This window comes from Chrysemys picta, chromosome 1, assembly GCF_011386835.1.
Source record: "Chrysemys picta bellii isolate R12L10 chromosome 1, ASM1138683v2, whole genome shotgun sequence".
Taxonomy (NCBI): domain Eukaryota; kingdom Metazoa; phylum Chordata; order Testudines; family Emydidae; genus Chrysemys; species Chrysemys picta.
The window spans coordinates 75756900-75784068 of NC_088791.1; the positions used below are offsets into that span (position 1 = coordinate 75756900).

General features: G+C 41.2%; 1 protein-coding gene across 3 annotated transcripts in view; it reads left to right on the forward strand.

The window, feature by feature from the left end:
• TMTC2 (transmembrane O-mannosyltransferase targeting cadherins 2) overlaps nt 1-27169 on the forward strand; it is a 375568-nt gene that overhangs the window by 204193 nt on the left and 144206 nt on the right. The window lies entirely within an intron of this gene.

Consider the following 27169-nt stretch of genomic DNA (forward strand, 5'->3'; position numbering starts at 1 on the left):
CATGGTGAATGTTTTGTTCCTGCCTGTCTGTGTCTGTCTTTTCTTTCTAGGTTTATCCGCTGTGTTTAGAGAAGATACATTTCAGAAATGTATATTAGGTCCAGTAATGCACACATTGGTACAGGAAAAAGAAGGCAAAGCAGGAATATATTTTGATTAGGTATCACAAATTTGATATTAACATGCAGAAAATTGGGGGAAAAACAAGGTAAGAAGATACTTTATTTAATAATCTATGTTCTGTTGGTTTTTTTTAATTCAAGATGAAACATTGGCATTACAGACTCTGCCCAGTAATTTCCATTACCTGGTATCTGTTCTCCCTGATGAACTTCCTTTAGTGACTTTGCTATTGGATATAAATAGAAAATATGAGAAATAATCAGAGAGAACTTGAAGGAAGCTCTGTCTTTTAAATTTCAAATGATGTAGGTAACACTGATACCACATAATAAAGCTGGGTTTGGGTTATTCAAACTGGCAGGTGATTATAGCCCATATTTCCAAGCACTATGCAGGGTTTTAGCCAAACAGGCATACCTTAATGTGTTAATGCATTAAAGGCATTATGTGATAGACAAGATGGGTGAGGTAACATCTTTTATTGGGCCAACTTCTGTTGGTGAGAGAGACACACTTTTGAGCTTACAGAGAGTTGTTCTTCAATTCTGAGTAAGCTCGAAAGCTTGTGTCTCTGACCAAAAGAAGTTTTCCCAATATATTACCTCACCCATCTTGTCTCTCTAATATCTTGGACCAGCATGACTACAACAATACTGCGTTGAAGCATAAGTGTCAGATATTTGAAGCAATAGCAAAGTACCTCACACTAAGCCTGTTTTATTTACAGGCCAATGGAACTAGAAGGGATCTATTGATTGATTTTTATGTATGTTATGAAAAAAATTAAACAGCATTTTAACTTTTTGCACTTAGTAGTGTCCTAAAGTACTCTGCTCAGCAGCTCATCACATGATGCTGAATCAGTAGTTGATGCTGACCAAACTGTGCTTTGGGTAAGATAATAGTGCTTTGCAACAGTCTAGCTACTATGATAATAAATGATAAATGCAGATGTCAGTGTAAGCTGAAAGTCGAGGGAGAATAAAAGCAGTATGATTTACAGATAAATACCTTGCTAAACAGTATTAAAGTTACTTGTAATTTGTCAGCCTAATTTTCTAACGATTTCTTCATATTTCTGTAGCCTGGGAGTAAAATATATAAAGTTATACAGTAAATGACTTTATGTTAAGTGTCAATGACAAGCACATCCCATTTTCTAACTTTATTTTGCAAAACTGGGTCATAGATGCAACAGACAGTGAAGAAAAATAAAGTAGGTGAATGGCCAGATAGTAAATAATCCTCATTGCAGTGCATATACATTCCAGTGTTCTGGCTGTCAATGTAAGATACACAGCAAATATTAGGTTTCAGAGTAGCAGCCGTGTTAGTCTGTATCCGCAAAAAGAAGAACAGGAGTACTTGTGGCACCTTAGAGACTAACAAATTTATTAGAGCATAAGCTTTCGTGGACCGAAGAAGTGGGCTGTAGTCCACGAAAGCTTATGCTCTAATAAATTTGTTAGTCTCTAAGGTGCCACAAGTACTCCTGTTCTTCTTTTTACAGCAAATATTAGTCTTCCTTGAAATGAAAAGAATATGTCTTCATTTAACAAGGTGATTTCTGATGCTCTTATATCTCATTGTTAGTTCTGTCCCTAATGGAGTTTCCCTAAATGTCAGCGATTGTGTAGTAGCTATTCCTTAGTCTTGGACTAGCTTCTCTGATGAGGTTTTCCTTGCTACTCTTAAGTGCTGCTCCAATGAGAAGCTTGGTTGGTAGAGGTGGTGCCTAGAAATGGTGCATTTGGCAGTTCCCGAAGACAAACTATGCTAATTTTATTATTCACCTTTATACTGGGAGATAGACATTTACAGTATGTCCTCACTACAGCTGGTGGCTTGAACTCCTGGCCTGGATAGACGGACTCATGCTAGCTCTGCTCAAAGCTAGAGCACAAAAATAGCAGCGTGGATGTTTCAGCATGGACAGCAGCTCAAACTAACTGCCTGAATCCAAGCCTTCCCAAACCCTTTGATCCGAGCTTAGGTGGCTAGCCTGAGCTTCCACAAGATCCACACTGATATGTTTAGGGCACTATCTTGAGCATGTGTCTGTCGAGCATGTGTCTGTCTAGCATGAGTCTGTCTGTTCAGGCCAGGTCTTATCCTCTGAGATTTAAGCCTATATGACTACCTGGTTTCTAACCTTACAAGCAGACTTCATTTTCACATATTTTAGAAGATACTAGGAGACAATTCACCAATTTAGTAATATAGACATGGTGGAACTGATTGGAAATCTCCCTAAAATAGCCATGTACTGACTATTTACTAGTCCATATGTATCATAAAGCACATCATTTACTGAAAACTCCCAGAAACTACACCATATCGCCCAACCTTTGTTCATTGTATTGAAAAATTCCTAGACGGTCCCAGTCTTGGACTATTCTAATTTATTTGATATTTCTCATGCTATTCAGGCAATCAAGACTGGGCTGGACTGCCAACACAAAGAATTCAATAACCCAAAGAGATCAACAATCCAAACTCCTTCCCATTATTTAATGACTGACATAAAATATAATTATTATTGTCTGTCCCCTGATATTTTTTTAAAAAGCTATTAGGACAAAATATGATATTCAAATGGAAAGAGACAAACAAATGTTGTGGCGGTGATAGGGGAGTTCCTTCTTTCTCTCCTGGCTGCTGGAAAGAGGATACCACTTAATCTCCTTTCCCACAGTCAGACCATCACTATCCCACTTCTCCCTCAACTCCAATAGGTTTGGTTTGCAAGGAAATGTTTTTCTAGGACGTTCTACCATCTTTCCCCCTCTGCCCCAAATCCTACATAGATCACCTGAACACTGTCTTGTATCTCAGGCTAACAAGGGAACAGGAATCACTAAAAAGACTATTCCTGAGAGGACTGACAAATTAGGCAAGGATAGGCAAAATAGGCCCTGCAAAGAGAGCCCTTTTGCTACAGACTAATGTTACTAAAGCCGTTCTCTCTTCTGCCATCATGGGGTTTTGAGACAAAGTCTTTCAATCTGCCCCTTTTGCCCCACCATTGAAGGGAGAAGAGAATGTTAGTGACATGTCTGCCTTACCTCTTCCCCACCTCTCTGGCACTCCTCTTCTCCATGGGTTCTTGTTGCTGTGTTAAGTGCAAGCAAAGCAAGTAGAATTCTGTCTCAGCATAGAGAGGGTGTGAAAGCTCCCACTCTTCCAGGCTGCAGCAACCTTATCGTGATTTACAGTTCTTCCATACTGTTCTTGTCAATCACAGATGGTATGAAAAAGCCAGTTAAAGGCCTGGCCCACTCTTCTACTTATCTCCCTCATCCTCTCCTCCTGCCCCCCCGTCCCCCAAATGCCCCAAGAGAATCAGGTGATTGGAATCTTCTAAGGCTGCCTTAAAGCCATCACACACACACAGGCCGTTCTGTTTGACCCAGTGTACATCAGGCATCTGCCAGTCATTAGCTGATGGAATTGAAGTGTGGTTTTGGGATTCCTTATCTGCATCAGTTAGCATGTTTGTTCATTTGCCATTTTGATAGAAGCAGTGGCTTTTTCATAACCACTGTTTTAAATAACTCCAAGATGAGCTGAGTCTTGCCTCATTATAGTTTGTCAGGACTCGGGAGGAAAATGGACAGGATTGATTAATGTAGTTTATGGATTCTGAAATGGCTGCATACATGTCAACAACAGGGAGGGATGGGGAGAAATGTCTCTCTGTGACTACCTTCAACGTAATGAGAAATCTAACTATTAAGCAGTGGTTTCCCTCACTTGAATGAAGCTTTTATTTTTTTTCCTTTTGAAGTTTTAAAAATTGTGACAGTATTTACCAGTTCTGCTGAAAGTTGACAGTCACTGTCTCTTTGTGGTACCAATTACCCTGAATTTAATATAAAATTATAATTATACACAAAATAATTTTACTTACTGTGTCTTATTGTTATCTCTATGTAGTCCCAATAGCTGGTTTCATGGAGCAGATTTTTTTCGGTGATATGCTATCAAAGGTCATTTTGAACTTTAGGAAATGGCTCAACTAATTTGGATGTTCAGATATATGCCCTCTGATGAAGCAGATGACCTCAAAATAGTAAATAAATAATTAAAACTATAATTGATAGAGGGTTGGGTATTTACTGTAATGCGGATCAGGTCTTTATTTGGCTATGTTCACTGATTTTGCTGCCATTTTTAACTTTAAACCTGTAAATTATTGTTGATGCAACTCCTTAACTTGTTAGAGCTGGTTGACCAAACTGATATTATGGAAAGCACTTAAGCTAGTGCTTAAAGTAAAGCACATGAATAAATCCCATTGATGTCAATGGAACAGCATGTGCTCAAATCCCAGTGGATTCAATGGGACTTCAGTGTGTGCTTCAGTTCTTTCCTGAATCAGGGCCCCAGAACGTCCTTGATTTAGAACTATTGTTACTTTTTACATGCACTGCCCCTGCCTGGCATATCAGTTCTTATGTTATTCTGTGGAATCAGTAAGTCAGGAACACAGCCAGCAGCACGACCACTATGTGTTAGCTCTAACTGGTGTGTGAAAAGTTATTGGGCACAGAAAGTCTAAGTCTAACTATGTTTTGTCCCCCTCTTTCCAGTCTTGATGTTTAGCGGTTGCCTTGTGATTCCAGCAGGTAGTAAGAAAACTTTCTAGAATAGAAAACTGAAAGAGTTAAAGAAATTTCCTTCTCTGGTCAGCATAGTCTTTTTCCAGCAGGATGAATCACTTATCATTATATTCATGCCTGCAGGAAGGTTTTAAAACTAGTCCAATTATTTTTGGATTTTGCATTTGCCATCCTTTGCTAAAATAGTATTCAGCTTTGGTCATTTCTGACCTATTTCTAACTTTCTTCACAACTGTGGTGGGTTTATTTTAGAAGATTGTCTGCTATGGCTTTGAGCTGGTAAGGAGCAGCTGTATAAAATGTATATGAATGTCAAGATCTGAATATGCAATGCAGATCAATGGCATAGCTAAGTACAATGGTTGTTGTATGATCATTTATTGGTTTGTGTTTTGTTTTTTACATTTACAGGCAAACATGGTACTTGCATGAGTGTATATATATTTTAAAAGTCTATTTGTGGTTTAATTAACTTACTACTAACATCTCTGTTTTACCCAAAGGAATTCATAGAATCTTACTTTAGTATTCAGTTTATTTTGCATCATTTGTTTACCTTTTTCATCTCTCTGTTTGAACAATGAAAGCCTATGAACCTTGCTTTATTTTTTTTAAATAGCAGGTTTCATTTTATGGTTATCCAGGTGCTGCACAATCTGTAATGTTAAATTCCCCTCTAGTTTCCCTTTACTAGGGTTACCATATTTCAACAATCAAAAAAGAGGACGGGAGGAGCCCCGCCCTAGCCCCGCCCCTGTCCTGCCCTAGCCCCGCCCCTGCCCCTTCCACTCCCTCCCACTTCCTGCCCCCTCAGAACCCCCAACCCTCCCCCCCCACGCCTTGTCCCCTGACTGCCCCCTCCTGGGACCCCTGCCCCTAACTGCCCCCCAGGACTCCACCCCCTACCTAAGCCTCCCTGCTCCTTGTCCCCTGACTGCCCCCTCCTGAGACCTTCCCCACATCCTAACTGGCCCCCTAAGACTCTACCCCCTACCTGTCCCCTGACTGCCCCAACCCTTATCCACACCCCCACCCCCAGACAGACCCCTGGGACTCCCACGCCCCATCCAACCACTCCCCACCCCCTGACAGCCCCCCCCAAAACTCCCGACCCATCTAAACCCCTCTGCTCCCTGTCCCCTGACTGCTCCAATCCCTCTCCCCACTCCTGCCCCCTGACAGCCCCCCCCCAGAACTCCCAAACATCCCCTCACTCCTTGTCCCCTGACTGCCCCCTCCTGGGACCCCTGCTCCTAACTGCCCTCCAGAACCCCACCCCCTACCTAAGCCTCCCTGTGCCTTGTCCCCTAACTGCCCCCTCCTGAAACCTCCCCACCTGTACTCTGACTGCCCAAAACCTTACACCCCCAACCCCCAGACAGCCCCCCCCGAACTCCTGACCCATCCAACCCTCCCCCTGCTCCCTGTCTCTTGACTACCCCCCCCCCCCCGAACCTCCCTGCCGCTTCTCTGACCCCCGGCCCCCTTACTGTGCTGCAGAGCAGCGCGCTCCACAGCGGGGGAGGGGAGCAGGGTCGGAGCTCCAGACTGCCGGAGGCCCGAGGCGATCTGTGAATGCAGGGCAGGGGGAGGAAGGGAGAGGAGGGGAGTGGTCTCAAGTTGCAGGGGAGAGGAGGGGGGAAGTGAAGGAAGGGCTCTGGCTGCCGGAGCCCCGTGCGAGTGGCACCATCCGGCCGGCTGCCCTGTAAGCCCCGCACGCTCTGCATGGGGGGCGGGGGAAGTCCGGACATTGACAGATTCCCCCCGGACGCTATTTTTAACTGAAAAAAGCCGGACATGTCCGGGGGAATCCGGACGAATGGTAACCCTACCTTTACAAACACAGTGGGAGAATGTCTTTGTTTAAAAATTGTTTTATTTAGTAGGTACTATGGACAAAAACAAAAAACCCCTCACAGACAAATATCTGTTTATATTTTGAGACCAATAAATATTTTACTTGATTCCTGCAAAATTAAAGTTTGAGCTCCAATTTGAGTTGACACAGTATCTATCCTTTCTGCAAACCTGGTACCTGTAATAAGTATTTTGTATGTCATGGCTCCAATGACGGTGAACACTTTGATAGACATCTGATCGGACAGCCTGTTCTCATTGGCCTTATCTATGTAGGTAAATGACCAGTGGCTGACAATTTTTGTCATCAGTGGGTTCCTTCCTCCTTCCATACCCATTCAATGGGCACTGAAAATTTAATAACTGATAGGGTAAATAGGACCGTTTTCAGCACCTTTGTAGTAAACAATGTGGTCTCAGTCATGGGTACTGTAAAGCAGCTAGGATTACTGTGAGGGGAAAGGATGGAACAAACGGAGATTGTGCACAACAGTTAAACCTTTTCCCTGCTAGTCAACTGAGGAAAAGGAGGAGGCCCACTGATGACAATAGTTTTCAGCAATGTGTCTTTCTCCTGGTATAGATAGAGCCACTGTTAACAATTGAAACTTTGCCAACAATGGGCTAGGAATCTCTTGAAACAGCTCTTTGGCTTTGTTTTCAATAGCCAAGGGTCCTACACATTCCACTGTTGCTCTATGAAGAACAAGGCTTGTTGCATACCACACATTCTGTTTGCATTCCCAATGAATTGCAGCATAATGTAGTGTGTTTGAGTTGGCAACCAAACGGCACTTTTGTATCTTGGGCATTTGGAATATACTATGCCCATTTTGTACATATTAATATTGCATAATTTAACGTTCTCCATATGTCTCACTATTAAAAAGGTTAACTTCTCTGTCAACCACAGCATCAGTAGTTTTGTCGTGCTCCTCTGAGATTTCCTTTATACTCACCAATAGTGACAGCACTTTAAAGATATGTCTACACTTATGGCCGCATGTAGAGTGCAGACAAAGCACGTCAACCTAGCATGGGTATAAATAGGGTGACCAGATGTCCCCATTTTATAGGGACAATCCCAATTTTTTGGTCTTTTTCTTATATAGGCTCCTATTACCCCCCATCTCATGTCCCGATTTTTCACACTTGCTGTCTGGTCACCCTAGGTATAAATAGCAATGAGACACTGTTTAGGCAAGTAGAGTGCGGACACACCGAACCTTTCCCCACCAAGGGAGCTGCTGGAGCCTTTCCCTGCTGCAGAGGGTGGCAGAGGGGAAAGGCTCAGGTAGCTCCCTGCTGCCATAGTCTTTCCCCGCTGGAGGTAAAAGCTCCAGCAGTGGGGAAAGGCCCTGGCAGAGGTGGAAACTGGGGGAGTGGCTCCCCTCTGCCAAGGCCTTTCCCCGCAGTCTCCCCACTGCGAGAGCCTTTCGCTGCCACCTGTAGTATGCACAGCAGTGTGGACACAGCCTGCCTTTCACTGTGGTGTGTAGCTACACATACCCTGCATGCCGCTACAAGCGTAGACAAAGCCTGAGACTAGTACAGGTTATTTGAATACCATAATGTGGGCAGGCGCAGCAGGTTTGTATAATTTTTGGAGGTGCCCAGAATGGGTCCAAGTCCTGCCCCCTCACACAGACACCTGCCTAAAGCTCTGGGAAGGAGTTTGGGTGCAGGGGGGGAGGGGGTGGAGTGCAGGATCTGGGAGGAAGTTTGGGTGTGGGAGGGGTGCAGGCTCTGGGACAGAGTTTGGGTGCTGGGTGCAGGCTCTGGGCTGGGGCTGGGGATTGGGGTGCAGGAGGGGGTGCCGTAGGAGGTTTAGGGTGCTGGGTGCTGGCACTGGGAGGGGGGTTGGGTGCTGAGTGCGGGCTCTGGGCTGGGACAGAGAGTTGGGGTGCGGGGCATGGGGCTGGGGCCTGGGTTGAGGAGTCTGGGGAGCAGCAGGTTGGGGCCTGGGGCCAGGAAGGAGGACTCCCCCCAGCCCTCTCCCCGCTGGCAGCAGCGAGCTCTGGGGGAGAGGGCCCCCCTCAGCATGACACTCACCCAAGATCCCCCCAGGCTGCTGCTCAGGAGGTCCAGGATAAGCCCCCCCTCCCTCTGAGTGGACTTGGAGTCGCCTGCCGGTGCGGGGGTCTGCCATGCACCCCCTCCCCTCCTCTGGCGTAGCAGCTGCCTCAGCCTGCCCCTGGCGCTGCTCCCTTGTAGCCGGCCACGGGAGCAGCTGGCAAAGGAGCGCAGCAGGGTCCTGCTGCCCAGAGCAGGCAGGGATGCTCTGGGGGAGGCGCACAGGGTGGCAGGCAGGGCTGGGTGATGCTCCGGGGGAGGTATGTGGAGGCAGCAGGGAGGGCCAGGGGAGAAACCCGGCCCCAAACATTGGTGGAGCCAGGCCCCCAGGGCCCTGAATTTGCTGGAGCCCAGGCGCCACGGACCCATACAACTTGCCACCCCGAAATGTGGGTACTGGGGAATGCTTCCCATGAAAATTAAGGCTTAATACAGAGAGTCATTTTGGTTCATTGACTACCACACATGTATGGAATAAGAGATAGCACTACTTAGTAATTTTACATACCTTAATGTTTAGCATATTTTCCCTTTTAAGACAGAGGAGTGGTCTGAGCCTAGTCCTGGGAGCTAGGGACTCCTGATTTCTAATCTTCATTTTGCTACTGCCTCCTTTTATGGCCTTGGGTGAGTCAGTTAACTTCTCAGCTTCCAATTCTCCTCCTCTAAAATTACAAAAATATTTACCTATATTATTGTTGTTATATGAAATATCTCATGGTGGAATTGAGACTTAATTCAATATTATATAAAAACAGTACTTAATGGTTAAGTATTGTTAATAATGTACAGTGGTCAGTCTTACACAATGCCTTAGATAGACAGAAAAGTCTTTCTCATCATTAATAGAGATATTTATTCTTAGTATTAGGTATTGCCTAGAGACCCCAATCAGGTTTGAAGCCCTGTTGAGCTAAGTGCTGTATAAACACGTCCCCTTGCACCACAGTGCTTACAATATAAACAAAACAAGTGACATACAAAAGGTAGGAGACAGGGACAAAACATAAAAGTACAGTGGCTAGTGTGATGTTAGACATGTTTCTTTCCTTTATAAAAAAATATAAGTATAGGTGGAACAGTATAGAAAGGCTTATATTTAAGGTTGCCTAACACTTTCCATCATAGCCTACTCTTTCCAGTTGCTTATAACTCTCAATATTTACCTTTAAAGATGAACTTTTCCATGCTTTATCTCTATCTGAGGTTTTGTTTTTTAAAGTTTGGTCAAAAATTGTTCAGTTATTTTGAGCATAACGTTAGTGGGGGGAGAGGGAGAAAACATATTTGTCAGTGTTACAAAATGTTTCCAACAATTGGTAACATATCCTACCCTACAGTAACTGCTAGATAGGAAATACTGCCAATACTAACGTTAACTTATTTATCTAAGGCAAAGATTTAAGGGGGAATCACTGTATATATTTAACAAGATAACTTACAGCCTGTGTTATACGGGAGGTTAGACTAGATTATCATAATAGTCCCTTCTGGCCTTAGAATGTATGAATTAATAACAGCCATGCATGGCTACATCAATCTTCACTCTTCTAATAGAATGAATTGTATAGGAAATTACTGAGGTAAATGTATCTATTTATCTAAGGCAAATTTGGCTAGTTTGAAAGGGCAGAGGCTGTAAAGAATACTTAAATTAGAGTTCTTGAAATAAATTGAAAAGTCTTTGCCTATCCATCAATCACACAGGGCATGACTCTTTTAAAAAGAGAAAGCTCAGCTCAGTAAGTCTGAACCATAGAATTGTCTGAAGGTTAAATAAAATTGCTACCTTCAGAAAATAGTTCAGGGCTCTATAAGTGGACACTGCCACTGCCCTGAATAGTTGACGGGTATGGAGGGAATGACCACTAGCAAGTTATTTGTGGGAGAGCTGTAGGCACCCAATGTAGTTGAGCATCCTACATGTAGCCCAGCCTCAGTAAAACAGTCTGGATATGTTAATTATGTTGGAAAGCGGAAGGGAAGTGGCTTGCTCTTCACTTCAAAAAGCTAAATTTATTCCCCAATGTCAGTGTTCTCGTCTGAGTTCTCGTACTGCCGTTGCTTTTGAAACCTAAGTCACTGTTGGATCTCTGTTTCTCTTTCAAAAGAACACTAGAAAGCTCAATATTCATCCTTTATGAATTTATAAGGCTGGGAAAGAGTATATATTTTTTTCTCTGGGTAAGGACCGATTTCACTTCCAATCAGTGAATCGTAAAGAGGAAGAAAAAATTTACCACTAATCACCACATATAGTTAAATGCTTAGATTTCTTTACCTGTCCTAATGAAGAAAAAAAACTGCTTTGTGAGCTGCTGCCATTTATTTGTGGAATATAGGAGTCATTCAGAGGTAGCTGTAGCATTTTTGGTGGTGCTTGTTCCCCTTGAATTCCAATCCTAAACACCTGTTGACTGCAATCACCCCAATACAGAGGCAGGTTGATGGTCTTCAGAAGGGGTAGAAAGATGGTTCTTTTGTAAACCCCCAATTTAACAAATACAAAATGGGTGCTTGAAGTTAGGTACCTAGATCATATTTAAGTATCCTATATAGCTGCCTTTTTTTTTTCCCCCAGAGGTGATGAATTACACTGCTCTACAGCCAAAATGCTTCTGAATAAAATGTAGTCAAACTTTACTAATTCTGGGTCACTGAGAACGAAAATGATGCTTAAAATTGTTTGATTGGCTCTAGTTTTCAAGATATGCTATTGGGTCAGTATATACGACCCTTGACTTGGGAATGGCGGAGGATAAGTGAGTTATAAAGGGAAGGGATCTCAATTTAAACCAGAAATGACTAAAATACATCTTTGACTTGATCTGTGAATAAATCTATGACTGGGGTTTGGACAGTACTTGCTTTTTAGGCAAAACAATGAATGATGCAATCTGAAGCTGGTATTGCGTCATACATGATATGAATTGCATCATGTTATTCTTAGAAGTCATGGATGATGCAATCATAAAGAAGCTTACATCACTCTGCTGAACAAATTGCCCTATATCAGCTCTAGAAATCATAGTGTCGTGCTCTCTTATTTGTCAGTGTTTGATTTTGCAAAGGGGACACATTTCTGTTTAGCCAAAGTGAGCAGAGATGCCTCTTACTTGTGTGAACAGTGCAGATAACTTCTGCTATGTTTGTGGTGACTTTTGCATCACAAAAGCGCAGTTATAACCACTATGGTTAAGAAAGCCTATCACCTTTATTTTGGCTGCAAAATTGGAGATCAGGACAAGAGGTGGGCCCCACATTTATGTGCTGCAACACTTGTGCAACAAATCTTCACCAGTGGTTGAACAGGAAAAGGAAATCTATGCCTTTTGCAGTGCCAATGATTTGGAGAGAGCCAACAGATCATACCAGCAATTGTTACTTCTGCATGGTGCCTCCAGTTGGAAAGGTGTGTCAAAGAAGAAAAAGTGGACTGTGCATTATCCAAACATTCCATCAGCTATACGCCCAGTACCCCACGGAGAAGGACTGCCGGTTCCTGATGCACCAGAATCATTCTCACTTGAGTCAGATGAGGAAGAATCATAGAATCATAGAATCATAGAATATCAGAGTTGGAAGGGACCTCAAGAGGTCATCTAGTCCAACCCCCTGCTCAAAGCAGGACCAATTCCCAACTAAATCATCCCAGCCAGGGCTTTGTCAAGCCGGGCCTTAAAAACCTCCAAGGAAGGAGACTCCACCACCTCCCTAGGTAACGCATTCCAGAGCTTCACCACCCTCCTAGTGAAATAGTTTTTTCCTGATATCCAACCTGGACCTCCCCCACTGCAACTTGAGACCATTGCTCCTTGTTCTGTCGTCTGCCACCACTGAGAACAGCCAAGCTCCATCCTCTTTGGAACCCCCCTTCAGGTAGTTGAAGGCTGCTATCAAATCCCCCTCATTCTTCTCTTCTGGAGACTAAACAATCCCAGTTCCCTCAGCCTCTCCTCATAAGAGGATGAAAACTTCTGGTCCTGAACCATCAGTGTCACAGGACCCACATTTTCTCCATCCTCCTCCTCTGAACCACACCTCATAACACAAGGTGAACTGAATGACCTTGTCAGGGATTTGGAACTACCCAAGAGTAAGGCAGAGCTGTTGGGCTCCAGACTACAGCAGTGGAATCTCCTGGCAGGTGATGTTAGGGTTTCCATTTTCCGTGACTGTCAAAAGGATCTTGTCCCATTCTTCTTCATGGAAGGTGATCTTGTAGCCTGCAACAACATCGATGGTGTGATGGCATCCCTCAACATCGTTCACGATCCAGATGAGTGGAGACTGTTCATTGATTCATCGAAGACGAGTCTTAAAGCTGTTTTACTGCATAATGGCAATGTTTTGCCATCAATTTCAGTTGGTCATGCAGTCCATATGAAGGAGACCTATGACAACATGAAACAACTTTTGAGGTGCATAAACTATGACCAACATCAGTGGCAGCTTTGTGGTGATTTGAAGGTTGTTGCTCTCTTGCTTGGTCTGCAGACTGGATACACAAAGTACTGCTGTTTTCTCTGCGAATGGGATAGTCGTGCAAGAGATTCCCACTACATCAAGAAAGATTGGCCACTCCGACAGTCATTGGAGCCTGGGAGGAAAAGTGTTCAGCATCCACCACTGGTTGAATCAAGGAAGATTTTGTTACCACCCTTACACATCAAGCTGGGTCTGATGAAGAACTTTGTCAAGGCCATTGATAAAACACAAGCAGCTTTCAAGTACCTCCGTGGAAAATTTCCAAGGTTAAGTGAAGCTAAGATAAAGGAAGGTGTCTTTGTTGGTCCTCAGATTCGTGAACTTCTTCGAGATGATGCATTTGACCATGCACTGTGTGGCAAGGAAAAGACGGCATGGAAAGCCTTCCAGTTAGTGGCAATAAATTTTCTCGGAAACAACAAGGCAAACAACTACAGGTTGTTGGTGGAAAACCTCCTCAAGGCATACAAAAGCCTTGGTTGCAACATGTCACTAAAGATACATTTTTTGCACTCTCACCTAGATTTTTTTCCACCGAACTGCGGAGCAGTGAGCGACGAGCACAGCGAGCGCTTTCACCAGGACATTGCAACAATGGAGAAATGCTATCAGGGCAAATGGAGCCCATCAATGCTTGCAGACTATTGCTGGACAGTGACAAGAGATGCTCCATTTAATGAATACAAGAGACAAGCCAAGAAGCGCCGAGTAGACACTGAATAGGACTAAACTATGTACATAATAGTTTTTTGCCTTTTGTTTCACAATAAATTTTATTTATATAACCCTTTTGCTGATTTTTAAAGTGTTACATAAACAGGACAGGTGAAATATTATCATGTAAAACAACCATAAACACATGAAAAGACCTAGGTTTACAATTTATGATTAAAACTCTACTATCTACACAATATACATAGACATAAAATTTAAAAACTTAAATATCTTAGAAACAGTAGCCAATCAGTTGTTGTAATTGTCATATCTGAATTCAGCACATCAAAATACATAATAAATAGCACATTTTATCTCTGAAGCAGACGACTTCTCAAAAATTGTAGACCAGTGTTGTTATTAGTGGAAGGAAAAATAAGACCATTCTGATTTGTTCTTCATCTGAATATATTTAAACAAGTATGTTAAAGCTAGTCATTTCAAGAGCGTCCATCACAGTACCTTTTATACATTGCCTATGAGAAAGCTTTTCTTTGCTTACTGATACTCAGTATGCAATGAATGCCTGCATTTTTCCATTCCGGATTTCTAGTGGGACTCATTCTCATGTACACAAAGGCTCCTTTCTACTGCTCTGACAGTGCAAATGGTTTGTAAAATGGGTATAACAGTAATTTACACCCACTGCCAGAGGGTGTAAAAGCAGATTAGCACAAATGATATTCAGACCCCATGTCTTTATGTGGCTTTCCATTTGCCCTCCCTTCTATCTCAATAAGACACTAACTCCCCCCTTTCCACCCACCATGGTGGAAACAAATGAAATGATGACCGATGTGATTGTAGTATTTGTCTATAATGGGTTTCCAAAATTTTTATTTTCAATTATTTATAAAGTTACAAAATGAGGAGTGATACGGGGCAGAATTTTCAGTCTTCCACTTCTATGGTTATACTGTGAATGCCCTTTAGCTTAATCAGCTTTTTTCTTTAACTGGATGTTCTTAAAAGAAACCCTTTTCTTCTAGCTCTCTGAGTATAGGTCTGCAAGACTGGAGCTTCATTTATTTTAGTTTTCACAATTCACTATAGGCAAAAAGGCTAGGTAGATTATTTATGACATTTTTCTTTGGCAGAGTTCTTCTTTCCTTTTTAGTTAAAACACTGGATACCTGTTGACCAAAACAAGTCAAGTTATCTCACAAGATACATATTTTTCTAATGTGAAATGATGAATAAACTTCTAGAGATCAATTATTTTCTAGTAATACCTACTGCACAGTTAAAATGTTTGCCTTTTTGAATAATATTGGTTTGGGAGCGATTGTCTATATATAACCTGGGAATACCACTAGAACAAGTCAGATCTTCTTAAAAGACAAAGGCATTTAAATTGTCCTCACTGTACGCAGAGGACAGGGTCAAGTCTGTTGTCCTCACAGTACTCAGAATACACAGTGCTCAGTACTCAGAGTCTGTCTTTTCAATTAAATCCCCATAGTGATAAAGGACTATAGAGTAGAGCTGAACAGATTTTTGAGTACCCCAGTTGTTCAGGAGGTTTTCCCTTTGTTGATACCCAGTGGAAACCCTCTTAATGATGTGATCTTTACTGCTAAGCTACAGTGAGGAGGCCTTAATCGCACAATAGTGCAGGGGTCGGCAACGTTTGGCACGCGGCTCACCAGGGTAAGCACCCTGGTGGGCCGGGCCAGTTTTATTTACCTGCTGACGTGGCAGGTTCGGCCGATCGCGGCTCCCACTGGCCGCGGTTCGCCGTCCCGGGCCAATGGGGGCGGCGAGAAGCGGCGCGGGCGAGCGATGTGCTGGCCGCGGCTTCTCGCCACCCCCATTGGCCCGGGACGGCGAACCGCGGCCAGTGGGGGCCGCGATCGGCCGAACCTGCCACGTGAGCAGGTAAATAAAACTGGCCCAGCCCGCCAGGGTGCTTACCCTGGCGAGCCACGTGCCGAACGTTGCCGACTCCTGCAATAGTGTATATATTAATGTGATTAGTTCCATTAAATCCAATGGGACCACTTAAGTGAGTAAGTACTCCCTAAGGTAAGTAAAGGCTCCACAGTCTGAGCTGAAATGAGCAAAGTGGTGAGGCCTAAAAGTAATCCCATTTTGTAAGACATTCAAGGCCTACACTCAGTTTGATTGGGCTGCTAGAACTGCCTTGGAGAAACACTGGAAAGTCAACTTTTTTTCCAGCCTAACATGTAATACACCAAGAGAATTGGGAGTATTAAGCACTCATGATGAACACAATGAGAAATAGCTATGAATAAATGTAAAAACTACACATCCGAATTGCAAACCTTGGCGACAAAGCTGAATCAGTCTTCCAAAATTCTTCAGTTGCTTCTGCAACCATGCTGACACAGCAATGGATGGCTCTCTGCTGCATATATTCCTCCGATCCTCTGGGCCATTATTCCCAAAGTCTTTGACTAGATCATCAATGAAGGGCTGACCAAACAATATAAATGGCACTCTTAACGGGGAAAAAATAAGTTATGGATGCTGGGAGGATGATGAGTCACCAGTATTAGAGTGGATTTGAGCATTAGAGGGTGTTGGCTTATATGAAAAATCAGTATATAAAATACATGAAAAAGTTATGAGTGTACAGAAACTATTCATTTATCACATTAAGAAGTAAGAAACAGAATGTTTTTGTTGGCAAGTAACCAACGTGTGCTGGTGAGTTGATCTGAATGTATAAACTAACAAATATATATATTTAGAACTATTATAGTACCGATAATTGATGTTATGGATACTTTTACAATACATTTTGACAAATGTTATTTGCATTTGGAATTCTGTGGAAAACAGAAATATCCAAGACAAATGAAAATGTTCTGTGTTACATTTATGAAGTAGATTATGTGAAAAATATTAAACCCCCAAAGTAATCACCTTTAGCACTTATGCAGGGCCGGCTCCAGGGTTTTTGCTGCCCCAAGAACCCCCCCCCCCCCCCCCAAAAAAAAAGCTGTGATTGCTATCTGTGGCACTTCGGTGGGCAGGAGGTCCTTTGCTCCAAGTGGGAGCGAGGGACCCACTGCCGAATTGCCGCCGAAGAGACGGATGTGCCACCCCTCTCCGGTGTGGCTGCCGCAAGCACCTGCTTGGTAAGCTGGTGCCTGGAGCCGGCCCTAGAATCAATCATAGAATATCAGGGTTGGAAGGGACTTCAGGAGGCCATTTGTCCAACCCCCTGCTCAAAGCAGGACCAATCCCCAATTTTTGCCCCAATCCCTAAATGGCCCCCTCAAGGATTGAACTCACAACCCTGGGTTTAGCAGGCCAATGCTCAAACCACTGAGCTATCCCTCCCCCCAAACCAGCCCTGCACTTATGTATTCATTTTCATATTCAAAGTGCTTTACAAACATTATCTAATTAATCTTCAGAACACCTTTACGAGGTATCATTGGTAAGGGTGATGTAAAATTATTTAAAATGCGGAACAGTAATTACTCTTTTCCACATTGATTCAGTTCAAGACTTTATACATTTCTGTTGAGAACCTTTTTTGACCTTTCTATTCATAAAAGTGGTTTTCTCTCTGGAACTAAATAATTGGTTCTAATAAACTGTGAGTGCTTAAAATCAGGGCTTGAAAAATCCATTCTCCTTTATCAAGTAGTAAGGTATCCTTGAAAGGAAAGGACCATCAACTGAAGAATCTAACCTTTCAATTAAAAGAAGAACAAAAATTTTTTATCCTGTATGGCTCTGAATATAACCTTCTAAATGTGAACAGTGTAACTAGTGCAATGTTCTCTCCTTTCTGCAAAGAGAACTCCTCCTTGGGTCCCAGCACCCATGTGACACCACATTGAACTCCATGAGGATAGTCACCGCCCCCTGTGGTTTTTCCTACAGGCTGGGAGCCTCAGTCTAAAGACACGCTGACCTAGGCTATATCTACACAGCACACCACCTGTTGCAGCATGTAGGCTATCTTTAGCTACATGCTGCAGTGAAAAGCTTGTTGTGTTGACACTACGGTGTTTAGCTCCACACTGCAGTGAAAGGCTGTGGCAGTGCTCCCTGTTATGGGGAAAGGCTCTGGCAGTTCCCTGATGCAGGATTTTTTCCCTGCAGGGGGGAAAGGCTCTGGCAGCTGAGAACTGCAGGAGCCTTTCCCCGCTGCCTTCACCCAGGACACTACACACTTAAAAGTAGCACCGTAGACAAGGAGACTGCTTGGGGGCGTAGAGAGCCATGCAGAGTACATACCTGAGTATATACCCATACGGTTCAGGCATGTCTTTACTCTGCCCACCTAAGCAGGGCTACACTGTTAAATGCGATTTATACCCACGCTATGGGGGCATGTAGCATACACCTCCCCCCCCGCCTCAAAAGGAGTGTGCAGTGTAGATGTGCCTCTAGTGTAGTTGTTTGTGCTCAGACTTAACAAGCTACAAAATTCCCCAGAGACTTGTGAGCGTTTACTACAGCTTTTCATAATGCATACTACCCCAGCCCCATTTGAGTGAGGGGGATGCTCATCCAACAGCGATTAGGGCTACATAGGTATCTAGACAGATGACAGCAGAGGTGCAGGTACTGATATGATTCATCTAGCTGAAATAAAGGACTAAGCTATAACTAGACTAGCTTTTTTGGACCTCATGTTACAGTACTATCTATGCCTGTCACTAATATTGCTTTAACCTTCTCTCATCTATTTCAAAAAGAGTGCTCATCTCCACCCCATCATAGGTCATAATTATAATTTATATGTATTTGAGTGTATAATCAGTACATATTTCACTGTGTATTTCAGTAGTATCGAGAGGCCCCATTCTGCTGGGCACTGTACAAACATGTAGCAAGAACCAACCCCTAACCAAAGAAGCTAGCAATCAAAATAGCAAGAAACAAAGAATGTGAAGAGAAACAAGAGGTACAGACAGTTCAAGTGACTTTTTCAAGGTCACATAACAGATCAGTAGCAAAACTGGGAATACCAGTCTAGTGCCTTATCTGTAAGCCCCTTCATTTTCAGTGTAAACCGATTTTAATTGAAAAAATCCTGGGTTTTATAAAAAATAATATTTTTTTTTTCCGATTGCACCCTACTTTTGTATCATTCAGATAGATAAAAAATAATTTGTTTTATTAGGCAAATACAACACATTGCATGATATATATATTACAAGAATACATTAGTCTGTGTGTATATGCAAAGCTGCCTGTTGAAGTAAAGCTATGGATTAGTCTAGAAGATACACACAGTAAACAAAACAGTCACGCACACAAGCTCTGAAATGTACTGATGAATATCACGCCCACCACATACACATTTCACACTGTTGGCAGATAACAGTTTAAAGATCTGACATACTAAAATGGGAAGAAAACAAAAAAAGAATATGTTTCAGAACACAAGTATTAGAAGTCACACACAAAAAAAAAAACAGGAGAAAAAGGTGATGTTGAATGTATGCGCTGCAAAGGTGTGGACCAATTATTAAATGTAAATATTTATTGGTGAATAGTTCAAGTCTACAACAGTAAACTGAAGAGTTTTATTTGGGGATTAGATATATTGTTTTCTTAAACTCATAAGTGTCACTGTGCATTGATTTCTGTTTTAGTTCTGCAGCAAACCACGTTGAATTTCATTTATCAAAGCATTAATCTATCAAATATTTTCCCCACAGTCCTTCCATCCACCAAAATAAACCCTGATATTTACCCACAAAAATTATGAATTACTTTTTTCACTGATTGTCACCAGTTTTTATTGTTGTAGCAATAAACACTGATAAATTCCCAGGAAAAATTAAATAAAATAAAAACTGAAAAGGAAGGGCCCTACTTATGCTAGACTGCACTCACATTACAAGAGTGGATGTTCAATCTATTGTGGAATAATTGAAATGTACAGATGAGAAAAAAGTGAAGCTTTCTGCACTAGCTACAGACTAGAGTAACTGTGTACCTTTATTGATGCCTACTGTACTGTCAGCTTTATTCTATTAATTTAAATTTCATTTTAACCTTAAAAATAAGTTTCTGATGGTATTCTAATGGACTGTATAAGGTGAAGTACATTTTCCCAACCTCTTAATAGACAATTTCAGAGAGATAGTAAAGTGGACATTTTGGTTCATTTTAAATATCATGAAATATTCAATCTAGAAAAATACTGAGGATGAATGGAAAAATATAATAAAACCAAAACTTCTTGTAACTTTTTGTATTTGCTGCTGCTTGCTTCAGGGAGGTGAGAATCGTACCACTGTACCTTACTTGTCACGTTTTTCATTGTAACCAGGTTCAGAGCAGTAGCCGTGTTAGTCTGTATCAACAAAAAACAACGAGGAGTCCTTGTGGCACCCTAGAGACTAACAAATTTATTTGGGCATAAGCGTTCGTGGCCACTTCCACCTTAATTGAATTGGCTCATTAGCACTGGTCCCCTACTTGGTAAGGCAACTCCCATCATTTCATGTGCTAGAATATATATTCTGCTTACTGTATTTTTCACTCCATGCATCTGATGAAATGGGTTTTAGCCCACGAAAGCTTATGCCCAAATAAATTTGTTAGTCTCTAAGGTGCCACAAGGACTCCTCATTGTTTTGTGGTGATACTGCCACAGGCTGTAAAGTGCTAGCATGTACATTTATAATTTATAACTACTGTACAACTATAATTTATAGTGCAGTGTGAAAAGGTGTTAAGAATAGATGGTAAAAAATTGACATACACTTGAATTTTAGACTGTCATGCTCTAGGAATTCAGTGCACATAAAAGTGAATAGCAAAGGAGAAAAGTTTTTTTGTTTAGTCTTTTTGTATTTTATACTTTAAAATTTTCTAAATGAATTTAGTACTCATCTAAGATTCAGGGTTGATTGCCTTATAAACTGTACTTTAAAACAGATATACAATGGGCAGGGCCAGTGGATTGGTCAGCCTGCAGTCATGCACAATATTGATCACCAATGTCTCTGTCTTGAAACAACCAACTGGGTACTATCTAACAGTTATGATAGAATGCTTTTTAAACTGTTGACCCCATTCTACTAAGAACTGGATGGAGACAACTCATTTCAGAAAAGCCACTGACTAATCCAGTGGATGGTGCCAACTCTTGGTCACTACCAGCCAGAGTGAGATTTGAACCCAAGAGAACCTCCCATTTCCCAATTCATCCCAAAGCATTTAATTAACATGCCAATATGCCAACTATACCAAGCAATATTTCTATCTACCACTGAAATGCTATCGCCTCTGGAGCTAGACAGGCTGTTTAATAGTTCACAGGAGCAGTACTTTAGGACAGGAAGAATAGCACATCCAATTGAAACTACCGGGGAATTTTGTTCAGTTTCCATGCACCAGGTTTAAAAGGTGCCAGGCTTTCTTACAAAACCTGCTATGAGGTTTCTAAAATTCTAGTGCCTAGGACATAAGAAAAAATATATCTAAAAGATAATACCTGCAGCTACAGCATTCTTCTTCAATACTATTTTTCCGCATCAGTTCAGATTTGACTTGGAAGACTTCCACCTACTGAATCAACATTAGCAAAGATTCTTTTGGTTTAGTTGCATCCTTTAAGATGTAAAATGATAGATTTTGTATCATGTTGCAAAGGCACCTTTTTTGCTTTTATTCTCTTACATAACAGGTTCAGAATACAGTAAAACCGCAAACTTTGGAACTCCTAAAATGTAAAAGTCTGCTCCTGTAGAGAAAGTACACCTTGGCCAACCTTAGATAATTTATTAGTGCATGTTGTGCAGAGTAATTTAATCTCCAAAATGTATATATCTCAAATCTACCAGTTTACAGTTTACAGTTCAATTTTGGAAAGAAAATGTAAAATCAATTTTGACAGCATTGTAAAAACCTGAAACAGGTACCTGTACAGAAAAAGGAAAAAATAAACATTCCATTAAACTATTGCAACAATAGCTCATGCCATGTAACCACTAGCAACAGAGATAACAGCTTCTTGAAGTTTTTTTTTTTAAATAATTCAAGTGGGATTATACATCACAAGGGTAGTACACCTCATATGAGCTGGTTGGGTATTTCTCAACAAAACTGACTTTGGCAAATGCAGACTCATCAAAATTGAAACTCTTTTGTGGAAATTTGCCAGTGTTGATAAAACTTTTGCGAAAGAATACTCCCCACCCCAATGGCTGTTCTGAGGTGGGTCTCTCTCAATCTCTCCTGTTGCAGCTGTTACACTTGGCATAAATAATTAAATATTCATTGGTCCAGGGAGAGAGAGAGAGAGAGAGACACTGACTCAATATAGTGGTCAGGGCAGTCATCTGGGATGTGAGAGGCACAGATTCAAGTCCCTGCTCCAGTGATTATTTAAAACAACTGGAGGTCTAATAGCTGCAAAATAAGAAGAGTAAAATTTAACTTGCTCTTTCCCTTCCTCAGCCATCATGGTCTGGGCATGCTACAACAGGGAGTATTGCTGTTCATCAGTCTCCACTAGATGTCTAAGGCCTTGGCTACGCTCGCGGATTCACAGCGCTGCCACTTGAGAGAGCTCTCGCAGCGCTGCAAGTACTCCACCTCTCCGAGGGGAATAGCTTGCAGCGCTGCGAGGGAGCGTGCAGCGCTGCAGGTGCTGATTACACTGGCGCTTTACAGCGCTGCACTCGCTGCACTCGGGGGGGTGTTTTTTCACACCCCTGAGCGCAGCAAGTGCAGCGCTGTGATTTGCCAGTGTAGCCAAGGCCTAAGCTTAAATTCCCCAGATTCAGAGGAATGCATGTCTGGCCTTCTTTGGAATAAAGAGAAGATTCCCACAACACCTGCCTTTTCTGAAAAGGAGAATCTCACCCTGGTTTAGGGAAGACAAACAGTGCTGCTTGTCAAGTTACAGAAGAGCAGTTGCCCTTTCCCTAGTGAAGAATTCAAGATTTAGAACAAATGTAGGACCCAAATGTAGGGCAGATGTCAAAATTGATAAGTAACTTACTTTTGTTGCTTTGAAGGGGACTGGTAAGATTAATATGCAGCACTTATATTACTAAAGCAAATATTAGTATCCTGAAGAAAGTCTGCCACAAAATTGTGGCCTCTTATGGCCTTTGTGTTCTAGTGGCCTCTTCACAGCAGGAGTTGCCAATCTGGTCTGTCCATCTATCTAGATTCTTATAGTAATGCCCATACCATAGTATCTTGAGTGTCTCCCCAGAGCATCCTTTTTTTTGCTCACACTTTCTTATCTAGAAGGACAGGAAGCTATTGGCTAAATTTCAAAAATTAGCAGTTGCGCTGTCATCACCAAAATTACGGACTTTTATTTGGCATACAAAGTGCAATATGCTGTCATCTCTGAAATTTGTTATGAAAATGCAAAGTCCACAATGGCATTGTATTCACTCCATTTCTTGAAGACTGGTAAGGAGAGCTGGTGGTATGGAGAATAAGAGCAGGAGAGAATCTAAACCCAAACAGTAACTATTAATTTCACAAATTAAAAGCAAGTCAGAAAGGCGCAAAACTGGAACATCTGTTTAGAAATGTACTTGTGCCAATGTAATTTTTTCCCCATGAAGCAGAGTTCTTAGTTTGATGGACTGCTGAGAGGATGATCTATTACAAACTTCTACGACTGTTCTTTAATTAGTTTGGTTACTTTCGGAGCAGTTTATCAGTGTCATCCAAGCAGTAATCTAGGTCACGTTTTTGTCATCTTCATCAATTTCTGCACTGAAACATATTTTATGAATGACTCCTGTATCCATAAGGTCAGAATAACACAGAATAAAATATTAGTAAATTATGGATGTGCATGTGCATATAGTTGATTACTTGTAATGTTGAAGTTTTTCAGTGTTATGTATTATCAATGTAAAAATATTTGTGTATCCCTTCTGATGATCAAAATGTAGAATATGGCCTGTGGTTTAATGCATTCTGAAAAGCAGTATTTTCTCAGCTGTATTACCACAAACAGTATACCAGTCTGCTCCATTTTCACATCCTAAGTTTTTTGGTTTTTTCCCTTCCTCCTTTCTGTAGAAGTAGTTTGATGACAGATTCTAATTTGTGCCAAGAAGCTATAAGTTCTAAAAAGATTTCAGTAACAACTAGTCAACCTTCTCTTTATTTCAGCTGTTCTAATGCAGATTTATTTGTGAATCCTCATTTCTGACTGTCGGTTAGCTCCTTTGTCATGAATATTTTCTAAGAATCTTTTTTAATAAGACAACTGAATCTGAATCAGCTGGTCTAAATTTATTATTTTGTAGATTGCTTTTCTCTGAAATTTTAATTTTGTTCCTTGGTTATTCTCATTTTGCTGGAGTAATAATGCAAATGTAACTGGCAATACAGAAGAAGGAAAAAGGTTTGTTGATAGGAAGATATTTAACTTGCATTTGAATTATGCAGGCAAGAAACAAATGAAAATGAAAATCCAATTCTGTGATTTATTTTGTAAAATATGCTTCTTGAATTCTGGCTCATTAGTTACAGCTAAAACAAATTTTGCCATCATACATTCTTTCCAGAGAAAAGCAGACTAATTGACATGTATAGGCCTTTCTCAGAATAATTAGCCCTGGATCCTTGAGTTTGAAGGGACTACTACTCATACACAAAGTTAAGCATGTTCCTAAATTTTCAGGATTAGTTCTTAACTTGGTAAATATTTTCATCTTCAAACTGAAATTTCCCATGTTTGTTTTGCAGTCTGAGAGCAATTTTAAAAAATAAAAGAAAATTTGACCAAAATCATACCTCCATTTTAATGTATGAAGAGAACTGAAAAATCCTTTTGATGTTTTTTAAGGCACAGTTGTAGCACATGAGCTGTTTGGGGTCAACACTATGCAAGTTTGTTATGAATGTTGTTGCTAGGTTACACATATGTCATTTTGTGGTCTATTTAAAATCTATTTTGATTTGGCCAAATTATATGCATTTTTAAAAATTGTATTCCCTTTGGGGGCACTGTTTTTCTAAATGCTTTTTATACAACCTGGCAATGGTTTATTGGCTCAGAATGCATACAGATGTAAGTTGAATGGAAATTCTTGTTCAAAATATTATTTCTCAAACTTCTTTTGGCTTTGTGTGTCAATATGTGTTGAACATGATCTGAGAATATCTGTATGCAGTGAGGCAGAACTTTGAATATTTTGTGTGAAGATGTATATAATACATGACTTTAACTGCCTCTTTTATGTGTATGCATTATGAAATAGTCTTTAATAGCATGTTAATATGCTATTTTTTCTACAAGATGCTACCTGTTTCAGTGCAGGACTCCAATGAGGTGTTGGTCCACAGTGAATGGAGACAGTTTCCTCATTCTCTGCACACCATTCAGTCCCTGCACTGAACAAGGAAGAGCTCCTATGGGAAAATGTCATTTTGTAATTAAAGACTGAATCATAACATATATGCACTTCAGCGCCTCCTGAATTTTGAGTGTTTTACTGTGCAATGCTAATTTTCCTTAATTATTTTGCATTATAAAAGTGACTAGAATAAAGTTCATTTACCAATTTAAAACTTCAGAGTCATTAATCCAATTGCCTTCACATTTAATATGAGGACTCTTCCTCTTTGAATTCTAGCCATGTGCAAAGTTTGAAGTTGAATGCCAAAAAGATATTCAGAGCCACAGAGAAATGTGTGTATAGTCATGTATATGTGTATAATTAATTAACTTTTGTTTCTCAACCTTGCATACTCAAAGAGTTTAACCGATTTTCTTACAACTTTGCAAAAGAAAAATTGTGCAGACACAAAGCATAAAAAGTTGAGTGAATAAAAATGTGGTTTAGAATGTAAATACCCTAACAATTGTTAGCGTGGGTTGTACTAGTTATCTGAATGTAATGCTTTGCTATACCTCTGTTACATTTGCAGTTCCCTAGACACATAGGGAGTGAAAATTCTAGGGGATTTGTTGTCACTTTTTTCCATATCATGGCCTCTCTTCCATCTAGTCTAAGGGCTTGTCTATACTACCCGGGCAGCGATCAATCCAGCGGGCGTCAATTTATTGTGTCTAGTATAGACACGATAAATCAACCGCTGAGTGCTCTCCCGTCGACTCCAGTACTCCACCAGAATGAGGAGTGCAAGCGGAGTCAACAGGAGAGCGTCAGCTGTCGACTTACCGCAGTGAAGACACCATGGTAAGTAGATCTAAGTACATCAACTTTAGCTACACTATTCACATAGCTGAAGTTGTGTATCTTAGATCAACCCTGCTCGGTAGTGTAGACAAGCCTTAAACCTCCTTCACTGACCATTTGCTAACATAGGAATAGTAGGTCCTGACTGATACCTGTTCACAACCCTCTGGGAGTCTGACCTCCAGGATGAGGACCCATGTCCCAAGGCATCATTTCTGTTACTTAAATGTACATACTGAGCCACCAGATCATGTTCAACTAGTTCTGTATGTAAAATGCAGTAAACATTTATAGGAAAAAATATTGTATTCAATATTTCATTGCAAAAGTAAAATAAAAACTGGGACTCCAATCCCCATTTGTGTTGCTTGTGAGATTCACTTTTCCTCAGTCCCATCATTGCCCCCACTCCTTCACGTGATGTGAACTTGATGATAGTTAGCATTTAATGATAGTTCTTCAACTGCAAATTATGAAAAAGACAAAGTGTGCTAAGTATAAAAATAAAAATTGTCAAGCAGAGACCCAGATTTTGACCTATGTTAAAAACCTGGGGATTCTAAATCGGTATGCTTTAATATGCATATTGGCTTGCTAAAAAAGCAATAAATTGCTCTCTGCTACTATTCATGTAGTACAATGGGGCACAATCAAAGGAACTGTTTAATGCCTGTGCAATATTGGGCTCCTATTTCCCCTTAAGCAAAGTTGATATTGGTTTCAGTATTTGCCAATTTTAAAGCCCTTATACAAAGAAGCTATAACAGTGGAACATGTGTAAATTTATTAGATGGATTATTGCCCTCTGTATAGGGACAGTTGTTGGGAGGGTTTGGCAAAAGATCATTCTGTTTGGCAGGATGTTGTTTGCCTCATAATCTCATGGTAAATTAATCTATTACTCTGCTATGGGAGAATTAGGGGAGGAAAATCTAGATACCATTTATGTAGGACCTACAACTTCTTCAATGCAGAGCCAAGCATCAAGAGACAGTATATTAACAAGTCTTGTTCTCTGTGTCCTGCTGACGTCTGTAATGTTTGGTATATAGTAAAGCAATAAACCAGTCAGAGCCACAAATGGCTTGTACTTCTATAATGTTTATCAAGTGTAAAAAGACATGTCCTTCAGGGAACTAAATTGTACTGCCAGACATCTGAAAT